This window comes from Pleurodeles waltl, chromosome 12 (assembly GCF_031143425.1).
Source record: "Pleurodeles waltl isolate 20211129_DDA chromosome 12, aPleWal1.hap1.20221129, whole genome shotgun sequence".
In the NCBI taxonomy this organism is placed as follows: Eukaryota; Metazoa; Chordata; class Amphibia; order Caudata; family Salamandridae; genus Pleurodeles; species Pleurodeles waltl.
Window position 1 is genome coordinate 636,811,885 of NC_090451.1, and position 17,393 is coordinate 636,829,277.

General features: G+C 49.6%; 1 protein-coding gene across 26 annotated transcripts in view; it reads right to left on the minus strand.

The window, feature by feature from the left end:
- UBAP2L (ubiquitin associated protein 2 like) overlaps positions 1–17,393 on the minus strand; it is a 756,258-nt gene that overhangs the window by 88,242 nt on the left and 650,623 nt on the right. The gene's annotated exons all lie outside the window — the stretch shown is intronic.

Below are 17,393 nucleotides of genomic sequence, written 5' to 3' on the forward strand. Positions count from 1 at the left end.
CTTGCAACATTGAAATGTGTTGGGAGGAGAGTTTGTGTGGTTTTGGAGGTATATCTGGAGGAATTTGTGCGAATTCTATGCAGAAACCATGTTGGATAATGGATAAGACCCAACTGTCTGTTGTGATGGGTAACGAGTGTGTGTGGAACTTTTGCAGTCTTCCTCCCACAGGGGAAGTATGGTGAGGGACGATGTGGAGCAAGTCACTGCTTTGTGTGTGTGTGGTTTGCTTTGAGGGCTGATATGTTCCCCTAGTTCTGGGAAATTGTCCCCTGTGGGTTCCTCAAAACCCCCCTCTTTGGTACTGTGGCTGGTAAGACGGTTTGGATTGGGAGGTAGATGCCTCAGATGTTTAGGCTCTAAAACCTCCCCTATATTGAGGCTTTCGAAATGAGCTTCTGTACTGTGTTGAGTAAAGCGCTCCCATAGCTTTAGCAGTGTTGGCGCCCTTTCATTTTTTCAATGGCTGTATCAACCTGTGTGCCAAACAGATGTTTTTCATTAAATGGCATTTTAAGGACAGCTTGCTGGATTTCAGGTTTAAAGCCGGACGACCGAAGCCATGCGTGTTGTCTAATGGTGACCGCTGTATTGATAGTTCTTGCAGCTGTGTCTGCGGAGTCTAACGCCGACCTGATTTGATTAATCGTAATGGCCTGCCCTTCCTCGACTATTTGCTGGGCTCTTTTCTGTTGATCCTTGGGGAGATGGTGGATGGTGTCTCATCTCATCCCAGTGGGTCCTATCGTATCTAGCCATTAGCGCTTGGGAATTGGCTATTCTCCATTGATTAGCATCTTGTGATGCTACTCTTACCAGCAGCATCACATTTTTTGCTTTCGTTATCTGGTGGTGGTGCGTCACGAGACTGGGAATTAGCCCTTTTTCTTGCTGCGCTGACCACTACGGAATCTGGGGGTAGCTGTTGGGTGATAAAAGCTGGGCCAGAAGGAGGCTGCTTATATTTCTGTTCTACCCTAGGAGTGATTGCTCTTGCCTTAACTGGTTCCTGAAAGATTTGATGTGCATGTTTGTGCATGTTTTAGCATGCCAGGAAGCATGGGTAGAGACTGGTACGTGGTGTGAGTGGAGGACAACGTATTCAATAGAAAATCAGCCTCAAGAGGTTCTGTGTGCATGGCTACGTTATGGTATGACGCTGCCCTAGCTAGAACCTAAGTGTATGAGGTGCTATCATCTCAGGGTGATGGCTTTGACGGATAGCACTCTGGACTATTGTCAGAAATGGGATCATCATATAAGGTCCCATGGGTCGACATCATCTTGGTGTGACTCTGCATTGTGTACTGGAGACTGTGCAGTGGGGGGTAATAGATGGAGAGAGAGTTGAGGAGAATGAGGAGAAGACCGGTGAGGTAAGAACTGAGGAGGTGGAGATTTTTGTCTGGGTTTTGGCACCTTAGCCAGTGGCTGGTCAGCTTCCTCTGTTTTTAGAAGAGGTGCAGTGAGGATCTTGCCAGTGTCTTTATGAATTTGAATTCTGGCCTGTTTTTCATCATATTCCTCTATTTGCATAAGTTCCTCCGCAAATCCATGGCTTTCTTTCAATTGTTTGGATAGTCCATGCTCCTCTGTATATATGGGTCTTTTCGGGATCGAAAGGCCTGGAGTAGACATTGGCCCTGGCTCTGAGAGGGATTTTCGAGGCTTCGACTCGATGGGTGGGTGCTTGACTATTTCGGAGCCCGTGCTTCGGCTCGAGTCCGAAGGCTTCGGTGGCGTGGCCTTTCTCGGTGCCGAAGTTGTTGCTTGGTCACCGGCAGTCTTTACGGGTGGAGCCATGGCCTTCCGGCAGTGGCGTCCCCGAGGCCTTGTGTTTGGGTTTGGACGGGGCAGGCGTACTCACATGCAGTCCTGACGTGATTGGTCTGTCATTGTCAGACTCGTGCTCGGAGTCGGACCCCCGAACGGAGACTGCGGTGTGCATCATCTCCTCTTCTTCTATGTTGAGACGTTCAGTGCTTCTCAACGCCTCTTCTTCGAGCGGAAGGATCTGCAGGCCTCGCAAGTATCCTCTCAGTGGTCTGGAGATAGACACAGGTTACAGATAGGATGTTGGTCCGTATACGAGAAGTTGGCGTGGCACCGAGGGCAGAATCAAAATGGGGTCCGGTCCATGAGGCTTTGGTCGGGCTGACCAGACCAGAGTTGGGCGCGGATGCCCTGAAAGGCAAGTATAGAGCTGTATCTGCTGGTACTGAAGTGTCGGTGATAGATGGTACGCGATTGAAAACAATACCGACGAATTTAGAGAATTTGTGGTACTTTTCAGACTCGAACTACCGGAGCGAAAAGAAACACGTCCGAACCTGATGGTGGAAAGAAAACAATCTAAGATGGAGTTGATGCCCATGCGCAATGGAGCCAATGCCGTGACTCGAAAAGACATCTTCGAAGAAAAACAACTTGTAACACTCTGAGCCCAACACTAGATGGCAGGACCTGAGCATGTGTATCTGCAGCTACACATGCCAACGAACATATATATATTATATTTCAACCCAGGTGAATAATTAATAACATGTAAAGAAACGTATTCAGAATTGATAATCAAATCACAAGAGTCAAGAAGCAGACAACTCTTCGTGTTAATGAACTTCTTGAAATAGTTCACAAATTATATCAATAATAAACATTTACACAGACAAGAGAGGCTAATCCTCCGGGAGCTCAGGGTGAGTATAACATTGGATGTCATAGAAAATTGTTTGTTAATAAAGTATAGTAACATATAATAGTGTCTCCCTAGTAATTGTGAATATGATTTTTCAGGTGCCGATATCCAGTCAAAACAAGACGATGGGGCAGACTGAGTATTTGACGAAAATCTCCCATTCCCCTTTCACCTTCGAGGGTGCTCAATACGGAGATTCTATTTCGTTGCTAGTAGTCTGGGTTGGGACTGAGAATTTATCTTCTGCTCCTGAGGGAATCAAATCAAGGTACCCAACAGCGAGTGCTGCCTTGGAAACTCCAACGTGCAATGCTGCTGACACTGCACGTTCTTTTCGGAGGCGAACAGATTTAACCCACGGCTCTCCACTGCTGAAAGAGTCCTTGTGCCACCTCCGGATGGGGGCTCCACTCATGATCTGCTAGGCATCGAGGGCTGAGTTAGTCTGCCCTGGCGTTTAGAGAACCTGCCAGGTGTTGAATGACCAGGATTATGCCATGCTGTTCCAACCATGTCCAGAGGTGGAAGGCCTCTTGACAAAGGGTCCACAATCTCATACCACCCCAGTTGTTGCAGTACCACTTTGCAGAGGTGTTGTCTGTGAATACCTGCATTACCTTCCCTTTGACAACTGTAAGAAATGCCTTCAGTGCTTGCTGGATCGCCTGGAGCTCCAGTAAATTGATATGGAGTCCGGATTCCACCAGGGACCTCTGATCTCCACCTCTCCCAGATGGCCGCCCCATCAGTGACACATCTGTCACTACTGTAAAATCTTATAGGGGAAGGGTGAGCAGTCGACCACTGACCCAATTGCGGTTCATTAACCACCACTGCAGAACTTTTGCACTTCTCCAAGATCTGAACCATGTCAGAGAGATTTCCCTGATGCTGCGCCCACTGGAACTTCACGTCTCACCACAGAGCCCTCATATGCCATCTAGCATGTTTTACTAACAGGATGTAGAAGGAGACCCAGCAGCCTCAGAGTCAGTCTCACCGAAATCCAGGATAAAGACCAAAACATCAGAATCATAACCTGAATATCCTGGACTTGATGCTCAGGTGATAGGCCCGAAACTGCACTGCCTCCCGAACAGCTCCGATGACAAGGAGCATCTGGGAGGGAGTCAGGTGTGACTTTGGCACATTTATAGTGAACCCCTTGCGCATGCAGGAGGTTTGCCGTAGTCTGAAGGTGAGTGACAACAGCCTAGGGCGAAGGAGCCTTCAAAAGCCAGTCGTTGATTTAGGGAAAGACTGAAACCACTTGTAGGAAAGTACCCTCTTCTAACCATGACCGCAGTGATTGTGCTCTCGCCCTCTAAATTTGGATGATTATGACTTTGCACACCCAGCAATTGGCATACTGGTGCCCCCATATAAGTCCCTAGTGTATGGTACTTCCGTACCCAGGGCACTGGGACACCCGGGGTTCCCCATGGGCTGCAGCATATATTGTGCCACCCATGGGAGCCCATGCAAAATGTGTCTGCAGGCCTGCATTGCAGCCTGTGTGAAAAGGTGCATGCACCCTTTTACCGCAGGTCGCTGCACAAGGCCACTGTAAGTCACCCCTATGGTAGGCCCTCCTAGCCCAGAGGTGCCCCTCTAAACTTCAGTCCTATTGCACTGCGCACAATAAGTGCAGGGAAACCCTTTTACCCATGTACGGGACACAGGTCATTCACTCCCCGTGTCCAGCTACATAATCCTAACTCCGAACCTTGGCATGTCAGTAGCAAACATGTCAGAATCATACCCCAATACTGTGGCCAGTATTGGATGTATGATTCAATGCACTCTAGGGGCTCCTTAGAGGACCCTCCCAGTATTGCTCGTATCAGTCTTCTAGGGTTTTCCAGGCAGCCTGCGCTGCTGAGACCCCTTCAACAGGTTTCTACCCACCTGCTGCTTGACTAGTTCAAGCAGGGGAAGGCAGAACAAAGGATTTCCTTGGAAATAGGTGTTACAAGGCTTGGGAGGGTTAGCCTTCATGAGCCACCAGTATGCTTTGAAGGGCACATTTGGTGCTGTCCTTGCATAAACCGGTTTGCACTGGCCCAGGGACCCCTGATCCCTCTTCTGGCACGAAACTGGACCAAGGAAACAGGAGTGGCCACTCCCCTGTCCATCACCACCCCAGGGGTGGTGCCCAGAGCTCCTCCAGGTGGCCACTCGATTCTGCCACCTTGAATCTAAGATGTACAGAGGCCACTGGGAGCATCTGAGTAGCCAGGTCAGTCAGGGAACATCACAGTCCCCTCCTGATAGGTGGTCCCCTTGTTAGGTGACCAATCTCTTCTAGGCTATTTAGGGACTCCTTTGCAGGTGGGTCCTCAGATTCAATGTGGAAGACTCCACCAGGACTCCTCTCCATCGTTTACTTCATCTTCTGGGCACTAGAACCCCAACTGGACTCTTGAGGAACCAATAAGCTGCAACTCCGGCAACCACTTAGCTTTCCAACATTGTTTTTCCTGTTCCTTCCAGCAACTGCAACACTTTCCAGGCTGTGCATCCTATGAGGTCAGCGAGACTTCAGCCTGCACCAAGAAGGAATCTCCCTTGCAGTGAAGGAGTCACTCCTCTGCATCTGCAGGCACCAGCTGCTACGACAACTGACTGCGTGGATCAGCTCTCCTTTGGAACCATGTGGATCCTACATCACAGGTGATGGTCTGGAGTGGTCTGCTTAGTCCTCTCTGCCAGCTGTCCAACTTGGGAGACAGTAAGCCCTTGCCTCTTCTGGCACGACGGTACCCCTGCGCACCGCAATTCTTGCCGCTACCAGGGCTTGTTTTCTCCTGCTCCAAGGGATTTTCAGGCTTCATGTAGGCTCGACCCCCAGCACTTCACCCTGCCAAGCAGAGTCTCCTCTGTGCTGCTCCCACAACATGGGACTCTCCAGATGTGCTGACTGGCCCTCACTGCAACTGCTGCCAGTGGGCTGCCTCTAGGGGGCTTCAACTGCTTCTGTTGGCTCTCCTGACTGCTGAGGGTCACCTCAGACTCCCCTCCCTGGAAGAGTACCCTGGGCCTTGCTGCTCCTCTTCAGCCCTGCAACTCTTATTTTGCTTCTCTTGCATTTGCCAAGGCTTGATGGTGGCTCTCCAACACCACTGACCATCTGCAAACTGACAACCAACGTGGCATATTATCTGCACTGCTCCAAGGACTCCTCTGCAGCTCCTTGGCTTCACATATGCTCTTCAACCTCCGTCGATCTGGTTCTTCATCCACAGAAGGGTGGGTAGTAGCTCCTGCAAGCACTGGACACCATTGTGGATTCGATTGTCCCCTTCTTTTGCAGGTCCTCTTCTTCCAGAATCCATCACTGGTTTCATTAAGACTGGTCCTGTTATTTTATAATCCGTTTTCTAGTTCCTCCTGTCAGTCCTTGGGAAAACCAGGGACGTACCTCTGGTCTCCTGGTCGCTGGTGGTCACTCTGGTACTCACCTCTTGGGAATCCTTGTTCCTCCAGCTCCCTTCTAACAACTCCACATCCTTGGGTGGGGGACTGTATCTTGCAATCCACTTTTAGTATGTGGATTGGCCCTCTCCTAGGGCCCTCACTATTTTCACTAATTATTACCAATGCGTGTTGTTTCTGTGCTAATTTCTGATTGCTATTGTGTATATTGGAAGGAAATGCCTCCTTAGCATGTTTACCCCCTGACTTTTTGCCTTTTGTTGATGCCAGTTATGATTGAAAGTGTGCTGGGACCCTGCTAACCCGGCCCCAGCACCAGTGTTCTTTCTGTAAACTGTATCTTTGTTCCCAACAATTGGCACAGTCCTGGCACCCAGATAAGTCCCTTGTAAATGGCACCCCTGGTACCAAGGGCCCTGATGCCAGGGAAGGTCTCTAAGGGCTGCAGCATGTCTTAAGCCACCCTGGGGACCCCTCACTCAGCACAAGCAAACTGTCTCACAGCCTGTGTGTGCTGGTGGGGAGAAAATGACTAAGTTGACATTGCATTCCTGTAAGGAAATGCCTCCTTGGCATGGTTGCCCCCTGACTTTTTGCCTTTGCTGATGCTATGTTTACAATTGAAAGTGTGCTGAGGCCTGCTAACCAGGCCCCAGCACCAGTGTTCTTTCCCTAACCTGTACTTTTGTATCCACAATTGGCAGACCCTGGCATCCAGATAAGTCCCTTGTAACTGGTACTCCTAGTACCAAGGGCCCTGATGCCAAGGAAGGTCTCTAAGGGCTGCAGCATGTCTTATGCCACCCTGGAGACCTCTCACTCAGCACAGACAAAACGAGTAAGTCGACATGGCACTCCCCTCAGGGTGCCATGCCAGCCTCTCACTGCCTATGCAGTATAGGTAAGACACCCCTCTAGCAGGCCTTACAGCCCTAAGGCAGGGTGCACTATACCATAGGTGAGGGTACCAGTGCATGAGCATGGTACCCCTACAGTGTCTAAACAAAACCTTAGACATTGTAAGTGCAGGGTAGCCATAAGAGTATATGGTCTGGGAGTCTGTCAAACACGAACTCCACAGCACCATAATGGCTACACTGAAAACTGGGAAGTTTGGTATCAAACTTCTCAGCACAATAAATGCACACTGATGCCAGTGTACAGTTTATTGCAAAATACACCCCAGAGGGCACCTTAGAGGTGCCCCCTGAAACTTAACCGACTGTCTGTGTAGGCTGACTAGTTCCAGCAGCCTGCCACACTAGAGACATGTTGCTGGCCCCATGGGGAGAGTGCCTTTGTCACTCTGAGGCCAGTAACAAAGCCTGCACTGGGTGGAGATGCTAACACCTCCCCCAGGCAGGAGCTGTAACACCTGGCGGTGAGCCTCAAAGGCTCACCCCTTTGTCACAGCCCAGCAGGGCACTCCAGCTTAGTGGAGTTGCCCGCCCCCTCCGGCCACGGCCCCCACTTTTGGCGGCAAGGCTGGAGGGAACAAAGAAAGCAACAAGGAGGAGTCACTGGCCAGTCAGGACAGCCCCTAAGGTGTCCTGAGCTGAGGTGACTTTGACTTTTAGAAATCCTCCATCTTGCAGATGGAGGATTCCCCCAATAGGGTTAGGATTGTGACCCCCTCCCCTTGGGAGGAGGCACAAAGAGGGTGTACCCACCCTCAGGGCTAGTAGCCATTGGCTACTAACCCCCCAGACCTAAACACGCCCTTAAATTTAGTATTTAAGGGCTACCCTGAACCCTAGAAAATTAGATTCCTGCAAACTACAAGAAGAAGGACTGCCTAGCTGAAAACCCCTGCAGAGGAAGACCAGAAGACGACAACTGCCTTGGCTCCAGAAACTCACCGGCCTGTCTCCTGCCTTCCAAAGAACTCTGCTCCAGCGACGCCTTCCAAGGGACCAGCGACCTCTGAATCATCTGAGGACTGCCCTGCTTCGAAAAAGACAAGAAACTCCTGAGGACAGCGGACCTGCTCCAAAAAGACTGCAACTTTGTTTCAAGGAGCAGCTTTAAAGACCCCTGCAACTCCCCGCAAGAAGCGTGAGACTTGCAACACTGCACCCGGCGACCCCGACTCGGCTGGTGGAGAACCAACACCTCAGGGAGGACCCCCGGACTACTCTCCGACTGTGAGTACCAAAACCTGTCCCCCCTGAGCCCCCACAGCGCCGCCTGCAGAGGGAATCCCGAGGCTTCCCCTGACCGCGACTCTCTGAAACCCAAGTCCCGACGCCTGGAAAAGACCCTGCACTCGCAGCCCCCAGGACCTGAAGGACCGGACTTTCACTGGAGAAGTGACCCCCAGGAGTCCCTCTCCCTTGCCCAAGTGGAGGTTTCCCCGAGGAAGCACCCCCTTGCCTGCCTGCAGCGCTGAAGAGATCCGTTGATCTCTCATAGACTAACATTGCGAACCCGACGCTTGTTTCTACACTGCACCCGGCCGCCCCCGCGCTGCTGAGGGTGAAATTTCTGTGTGGGCTTGTGTCCCCCCCGGTGCCCTACAAAACCCCCCTGGTCTGCCCTCCGAAGACGCGGGTACTTACCTGCAAGCAGACCGGAACCGGGGCACCCCCTTCTCTCCATTCTAGCCTATGTGTTTTGGGCACCACTTTGAACTCTGCACCTGACCGGCCCTGAGCTGCTGCTGTGGTGACTTTGGGGTTGCTCTGAACCCCCAACGGTGGGCTACCTTGGACCAAGAACTGAACCCTGTAAGTGTCTTACTTACCTGGTAAAACTAACAAAAACTTACCTCCCCCAGGAACTGTGAAAATTGCACTAAGTGTCCACTTTTAAAATAGCTATTTGTCAATAACTTGAAAAGTATACATGCAATTGAAATGATTCAAAGTTCCTAATGTACTTACCTGCAATACCTTTCAAACAAGATATTACATGTTAAATTTGAACCTGTGGTTCTTAAAATAAACTAAGAAAAGATATTTTTCTATAACAAAACCTATTGGCTGGATTTGTCTCTGAGTGTGTGTACCTCATTTATTGTCTATGTGTATGTACAACAAATGCTTAACACTACTCCTTGGATAAGCCTACTGCTCGACCACACTACCACAAAATAGAGCATTAGTATTATCTATTTTTACCACTATTTTACCTCTAAGGGGAACCCTTGGACTCTGTGCATGCTATTCCTTACTTTGAAATAGCACATACAGAGCCAACTTCCTACTTTGGTGGATCAGCGGTGGGGTACAAGACTTTGCATTTGCTGGACTACTCAGCCAATACCTGATCACACGACAAATTCCAAAATTGTCATTAGAAATTGATTTTTGCAATTTGAAAAGTTTTCTAAATTCTTAAAAGACCTGCTAGGGCCTTGTGTTAGATCCTGTTTAGCATTTCTTTTAGAGTTTAAAAGTTTGTAAAAGTTTGAATTAGATTCTAGAACCAGTTGTAGATTCTTAAAAAGTATTCCAACTTTTAGAAGCAAAATGTCTAGCACAGATGTGACTGTGGTGGAACTCGACACCACACCTTACCTCCATCTTAAGATGAGGGAGCTAAGGTCACTCTGTAAAATAAAGAAAATAACCATGGGCCCCAAACCTACCAAAATACAGCTCCAGGAGCTTTTGGCAGAGTTTGAAAAGGCCAACCCCTCTGAGGGTGGCAACTCAGAGGAAGAGGATAGTGACTTGGAGGAAAATTCCCCCCTACTAGTCCTATCTAGGGAGAACAGGGTCTCTCAAACCCTGACTCCAAAAATAATAGTCAGAGATGCTGGTTCCCTCACAGGAGAGACCAACACCTCTGAAATCACTGAGGATAACTCCAGTGAAGAGGACATCCAGTTAGCCAGGATGGCCAAAAGATTGGCTTTGGAAAGACAGATCCTAGCCATAGAGAGGGAAAGACAAGAGATGGGCCTAGGACCCATCAATGGTGGCAGCAACATAAATAGGGTCAGAGATTCTCCTGACATGTTGAAAATCCCTAAAGGGATTGTAACTAAATATGAAGATGGTGATGACATCACCAAATGGTTCACAGCTTTTGAGAGGGCTTGTGTAACCAGAAAAGTGAACAGATCTCACTGGGGTGCTCTCCTTTGGGAAATGTTCACTGGAAAGTGTAGGGATAGACTCCTCACACTCTCTGGACAAGATGCAGAATCTTATGACCTCATGAAGGGTACCCTGATTGAGGGCTTTGGATTCTCCACTGAGGAGTATAGGATTAAATTCAGGGGGGCTCAAAAATCCTCGAGCCAGACCTGGGTTGACTTTGTAGACTACTCAGTAAAAACACTAGATGGTTGGATTCAAGGCAGTGGTGTAAGTAATTATGATGGGCTGTACAATTTATTTGTGAAAGAACACCTGTTAAGTAATTGTTTCAATGATAAACTGCATCAGCATCTGGTAGACCTAGGACCAATTTCTCCCCAAGAATTGGGAAAGAAGGCGGACCATTGGGTCAAGACAAGGGTGTCCAAAACTTCCACAGGGGGTGACCAAAAGAAAGGGGTCACAAAACCTCCCCAGGGGAAAGGTGGTGAGACAGCCAAAAATAAAAATAGTCAAGAGTCTTCTAAAGGCCCCCAAAAACCTGCACAGGAGGGTGGGCCCAGAGCCTCTTCACAAAACAATCCTGGGTACAAGGGTAAAAACTTTGATCCCAAAAAGGCCTGGTGTCGAAACTGTAGTCAGTCTGGACACCAAACTGGAGACAAGGCCTGTCCCAAGAAAAGTTCCACTCCAAACTCCAATCCAGGTAACACTGGAATGGCTAGTCTCCAAGTGGGATCAACAGTGTGCCCAGAGCAAATCAGGGTCCATACTGAAGCTACTCTAGTCTCTGAGGGTGGGGTGGATTTAGCCACACTAGCTGCCTGGCCCCCTAACATGCAAAAATACAGGCAGCAGCTCTTTATTAATGGGACAAGTGTAGAGGGCCTGAGGGATACAGGTGCCAGTGTCACCATGGTGACAGAAAAACTGGTTTCCCCTGGCCAATACCTGACTGGAAAAACTTATACAGTCACCAATGCTGACAATCAAACTAAAGCACATCCCATGGCAATGGTAACTTTAGAATGGGGAGGGGTCAATGGCCTGAAACAGGTGGTGGTCTCCTCAAACATCCCAGTAGACTGTCTGCTTGGAAATGACCTGGAGTCCTCAGCATGGGCTGAGGTAGAACTAAAAACCCATGCAGCCATGCTGGGTATCCCTGAACTGGTGTGTGTAAAAACAAGAGCACAATGCAAGGCACAGGGTGAAAAAGTAGAGCTGGAGTCTGGAAAAATGGCCCAGCCTACCAAGAGAAAAGGAAAGTCAGTTGGGAAACCAACTGCAACACAGTCAGAAAAAGAGAACCTCTCTTCTCAGGAAGAAGTTCTGCCCTCTGAGGGAACTGAGCCTTTGGAGCTTGAACCTTATCAGGTTGAGCTCTTAGGCCCAGGGGGACCCTCAAGGGAGGAGCTGTGTAAGGGACAAGAAACCTGTCCCTCTCTTGAAGGCCTTAGGCAGCAAGCTGCTGAAGAGTCCAAGGGCAAGAAAAATGGAACACATAGGGTCTATTGGGAAGATGGACTTCTGTACACTGAGGCCAGAGACCCCAAACCTGGTGCCACTAGGAGAGTGGTAGTGCCTCAGTCGTTCAGAGAGTTAATTCTGACCTTAGCCCATGATATTCCCCTTGCTGGGCATTTGGGACAAACCAAGACGTGGGAGAGGTTAGTCAACCACTTCTACTGGCCCAATATGTCCCAGAAGGTTAAGGAGTTTTGCCTCTCCTGCCCCACCTGTCAATCCAGTGGTAAGACAGGTGGGCACCCAAAGGCCCCCCTCATTCCACTTCCAGTGGTGGGGGTCCCCTTTGAAAGAGTAGGTGTGGACATAGTTGGTCCACTGGAACCTCCCACAGCCTCAGGAAATATGTACATCCTAGTAGTAGTGGATCATGCTACTAGGTATCCTGAAGCTATTCCCCTTAGGTCGACTACTGCCCCTGCAGTAGCCAAGGCCCTCATTGGTATCTTTACCAGAGTGGGTTTCCCTAAGGAGGTGGTGTCTGACAGAGGTACCAACTTCATGTCAGCATACCTAAAACACATGTGGAATGAGTGTGGAGTGACTTACAAATTCACTACACCATACCATCCACAAACTAATGGCTTAGTGGAGGGATTCAACAAGACATTAAAAGGCATGATCATGGGGCTCCCAGAAAAACTCAAAAGGAGATGGGATGTCCTCTTGCCATGTCTGCTTTTTGCTTACAGAGAGGTGCCACAGAAGGGAGTAGGATTCTCACCCTTTGAACTTCTGTTTGGCCACCCTGTAAGGGGACCACTTGCTCTTGTTAAAGAAGGCTGGGAGAGACCTCTTCATGAGCCTAAACAAGACATAGTGGACTATGTACTTGGCCTTTGCTCTAGAATGGCAGAGTACATGGAAAAGGCAACCAAAAACCTTGAGGCCAGCCAACAGCTCCAGAAGTTTTGGTATGACCAAAAGGCTGCACTGGTTGAGTTCCAACCAGGGCAGAACGTCTGGGTTCTGGAGCCTGTGGCTCCCAGGGCACTCCAGGACAAATGGAGTGGCCCTTACCCAGTGCTAGAAAGGAAGAGTCAGGTCACCTACCTGGTGGACCTGGGCACAAGCAGGAGCCCCAAGAGGGTGATCCATGTGAACCGCCTTAAGCTCTTCCATGACAGGGCTGATGTAAATCTGTTGATGGTAACAGATGAGGATCAGGAGGCAGAGAGTGAACCTCTCCCTGATCTTCTGTCATCAGACCCAAAAGATGGCACAGTAGACGGAGTGATCTACTCAGACACCCTCTCTGGCCAACAGCAAGCTGATTGTAGGAGAGTCCTACAACAGTTTCCTGAACTCTTCTCCTTAACCCCTGGTCAGACACACCTGTGTACCCATGATGTGGACACAGGAGACAGCATGCCTGTCAAAAACAAAATCTTTAGACAGTCTGACCATGTTAAGGAAAGCATCAAGGTGGAAGTCCACAAGATGCTGGAATTGGGAGTAATTGAGCGCTCTGACAGCCCCTAGGCTAGCCCAGTGGTCTTAGTCCCCAAACCTCACACCAAAGATGGAAAGAAAGAGATGAGGTTTTGTGTGGACTACAGAGGGCTCAATTCTGTCACCAAGACAGATGCTCATCCAATTCCAAGAGCTGATGAGCTCATAGATAAATTAGGTGCTGCCAAATTCTTAAGTACCTTTGACTTGACAGCAGGGTACTGGCAAATAAAAATGGCACCTGGAGCAAAAGAGAAAACAGCATTCTCCACACCTGATGGGCATTATCAGTTTACTGTTATGCCCTTTGGTTTAAAGAATGCCCCTGCCACCTTCCAAAGGTTGGTGAATCAAGTCCTTGCTGGCTTGGAGTCCTTTAGCACAGCTTATCTTGATGATATTGCTGTCTTTAGCTCCACCTGGCAGGATCACCTGGTCCACCTGAAGAAGGTTTTGAAGGCTCTGCAATCTGCAGGCCTCTCTATCAAGGCATCCAAATGCCAGATAGGGCAGGGAACTGTGGTTTACTTAGGCCACCTTGTAGGTGGAGGCCAAGTTCAGCCACTCCAACCCAAGATCCAGACTATTCTGGACTGGGTAGCTCCAAAAACCCAGACTCAAGTCAGGGCATTCCTTGGCTTGACTGGGTAGTGAAGGGATATGGATCCATTGTGACAGCCCTCACTGAACTCACCTCCAAGAAAATGCCCAAGAAAGTGAACTGGACTGTAGAATGCCAACAGGCCTTTGACACCCTGAAACAAGCAATGTGCTCAGCACCAGTTCTAAAAGCTCCAGATTATTCTAAGCAGTTCATTGTGCAGACTGATGCCTCTGAACATGGGATAGGGGCAGTTTTGTCCCAAACAAATGATGATGGCCTTGACCAGCCTGTTGCTTTCATTAGCAGGAGGTTACTCCCCAGGGAGCAGCGTTGGAGTGCCATTGAGAGGGAGGCCTTTGCTGTGGTTTGGTCCCTGAAGAAGCTGAGACCATACCTCTTTGGGACTCACTTCCTAGTTCAAACTGACCACAGACCTCTCAAATGGCTGATGCAAATGAAAGGTGAAAATCCCAAACTGTTGAGGTGGTCCATCTCCCTACAGGGAATGGACTTTATAGTGGAACACAGACCTGGGACTGCCCATGCCAATGCAGATGGCCTTTCCAGGTTCTTCCACTTAGAAAATGAAGACTCTCTTGGGAAAGGTTAGTCTCATCTTCTTTCGTTTGGGGGGGGGGGGGGTTGTGTAAGGAAATGCCTCCTTGGCATGGTTGCCCCCTGACTTTTTGCCTTTGCTGATGCTATGTTTACAATTGAAAGTGTGCTGAGGCCTGCTAACCAGGCCCCAGCACCAGTGTTCTTTCCCTAACCTGTACTTTTGTATCCACAATTGGCAGACCCTGGCATCCAGATAAGTCCCTTGTAACTGGTACTCCTAGTACCAAGGGCCCTGATGCCAAGGAAGGTCTCTAAGGGCTGCAGCATGTCTTATGCCACCCTGGAGACCTCTCACTCAGCACAGACACCCTGCTTGCCAGCTTGTGTGTGCTAGTGAGGACAAAACGAGTAAGTCGACATGGCACTCCCCTCAGGGTGCCATGCCAGCCTCTCACTGCCTATGCAGTATAGGTAAGACACCCCTCTAGCAGGCCTTACAGCCCTAAGGCAGGGTGCACTATACCATAGGTGAGGGTACCAGTGCATGAGCATGGTACCCCTACAGTGTCTAAACAAAACCTTAGACATTGTAAGTGCAGGGTAGCCATAAGAGTATATGGTCTGGGAGTCTGTCAAACACGAACTCCACAGCACCATAATGGCTACACTGAAAACTGGGAAGTTTGGTATCAAACTTCTCAGCACAATAAATGCACACTGATGCCAGTGTACAGTTTATTGCAAAATACACCCCAGAGGGCACCTTAGAGGTGCCCCCTGAAACTTAACCGACTGTCTGTGTAGGCTGACTAGTTCCAGCAGCCTGCCACACTAGAGACATGTTGCTGGCCCCATGGGGAGAGTGCCTTTGTCACTCTGAGGCCAGTAACAAAGCCTGCACTGGGTGGAGATGCTAACACCTCCCCCAGGCAGGAGCTGTAACACCTGTAACGCCTCAAAGGCTCACCCCTTTGTCACAGCCCAGCAGGGCACTCCAGCTTAGTGGAGTTGCCCGCCCCCTCCGGCCACGGCCCCCACTTTTGGCGGCAAGGCTGGAGGGAACAAAGAAAGCAACAAGGAGGAGTCACTGGCCAGTCAGGACAGCCCCTAAGGTGTCCTGAGCTGAGGTGACTAACTTTTAGAAATCCTCCATCTTGCAGATGGAGGATTCCCCCAATAGGGTTAGGATTGTGACCCCCCTCCCCTTGGGAGGAGGCACAAAGAGGGTGTACCCACCCTCAGGGCTAGTAGCCATTGGCTACTAACCCCCCAGACCTAAACACGCCCTTAAATTTAGTATTTAAGGGCTACCCTGAACCCTAGAAAATTAGATTCCTGCAAACTACAAGAAGAAGGACTGCCTAGCTGAAAACCCCTGCAGAGGAAGACCAGAAGACGACAACTGCCTTGGCTCCAGAAACTCACCGGCCTGTCTCCTGCCTTCCAAAGAACTCTGCTCCAGCGACGCCTTCCAAGGGACCAGCGACCTCTGAATCCTCTGAGGACTGCCCTGCTTCGAAAAAGACAAGAAACTCCCGAGGACAGCGGACCTGCTCCAAAAAGACTGCAACTTTGTTTCAAGGAGCAGTTTTAAAGACCCCTGCAACTCCCCGCAAGAAGCGTGAGACTTGCAACACTGCACCCGGCGACCCCGACTCGGCTGGTGGAGAACCAACACCTCAGGGAGGACCCCCGGACTACTCTCCGACTGTGAGTACCAAAACCTGTCCCCCCTGAGCCCCCACAGCGCCGCCTGCAGAGGGAATCCCGAGGCTTCCCCTGACCGCGACTCTCTGAAACCTAAGTCCCGACGCCTGGAAAAGACCCTGCACCCGCAGCCCCCAGGACCTGAAGGACCGGACTTTCACTGGAGAAGTGACCCCCAGGAGTCCCTCTCCCTTGCCCAAGTGGAGGTTTCCCCGAGGAAGCCCCCCCTTGCCTGCCTGCAGCGCTGAAGAGATCCGTTGATCTCTCATAGACTAACATTGCGAACCCGACGCTTGTTTCTACACTGCACCCGGCCGCCCCCGCGCTGCTGAGGGTGAAATTTCTGTGTGGGCTTGTGTCCCCCCCGGTGCCCTACAAAACCCCCCTGGTCTGCCCTCCGAAGACGCGGGTACTTACCTGCAAGCAGACCGGAACCGGGGCACCCCCTTCTCTCCATTCTAGCCTATGTGTTTTGGGCACCACTTTGAACTCTGCACCTGACCGGCCCTGAGCTGCTGGTGTGGTGACTTTGGGGTTGCTCTGAACCCCCAACGGTGGGCTACCTTGGACCAAGAACTGAACCCTGTAAGTGTCTTACTTACCTGGTAAAACTAACAAAAACTTACCTCCCCCAGGAACTGTGAAAATTGCACTAAGTGTCCACTTTTAAAATAGCTATTTGTCAATAACTTGAAAAGTATACATGCAATTGAAATGATTCAAAGTTCCTAATGTACTTACCTGCAATACCTTTCAAACAAGATATTACATGTTAAATTTGAACCTGTGGTTCTTAAAATAAACTAAGAAAAGATATTTTTCTATAACAAAACCTATTGGCTGGATTTGTCTCCGAGTGTGTGTACCTCATTTATTGTCTATGTGTATGTGTATGTACAACAAATGCTTAACACTACTCCTTGGATAAGCCTACTGCTCGACCACACTACCACAAAATAGAGCATTAGTATTCTCTATTTTTACCACTATTTTACCTCTAAGGGGAACCCTTGGACTCTGTGCATGCTATTCCTTACTTTGAAATAGCACATACAGAGCCAACTTCCTACAATTCCCCTCAGAGTGCCACGCCCACCTCACACTGCCTGTGGCATAGGTAAGTCACCCCTCTAGCAGGGTGCACTATACCACAGGTGAGGGCATATGTGCATGAGCACTATGCCCCTACAGTGTCTAAGCAAAACCTTAGACATTGTAAGTGCAGGGTAGCCATAAAGAGTATATGGTCTGGGAGTTTGTCAAACACAAACTCCACAGCACCATAATGGCTACACTGAAATCTGGTAAGTTTGGTATCAAACTTACCCGCACAATAAATGCACAATGATGCCAGTGTGGAATTTATTGT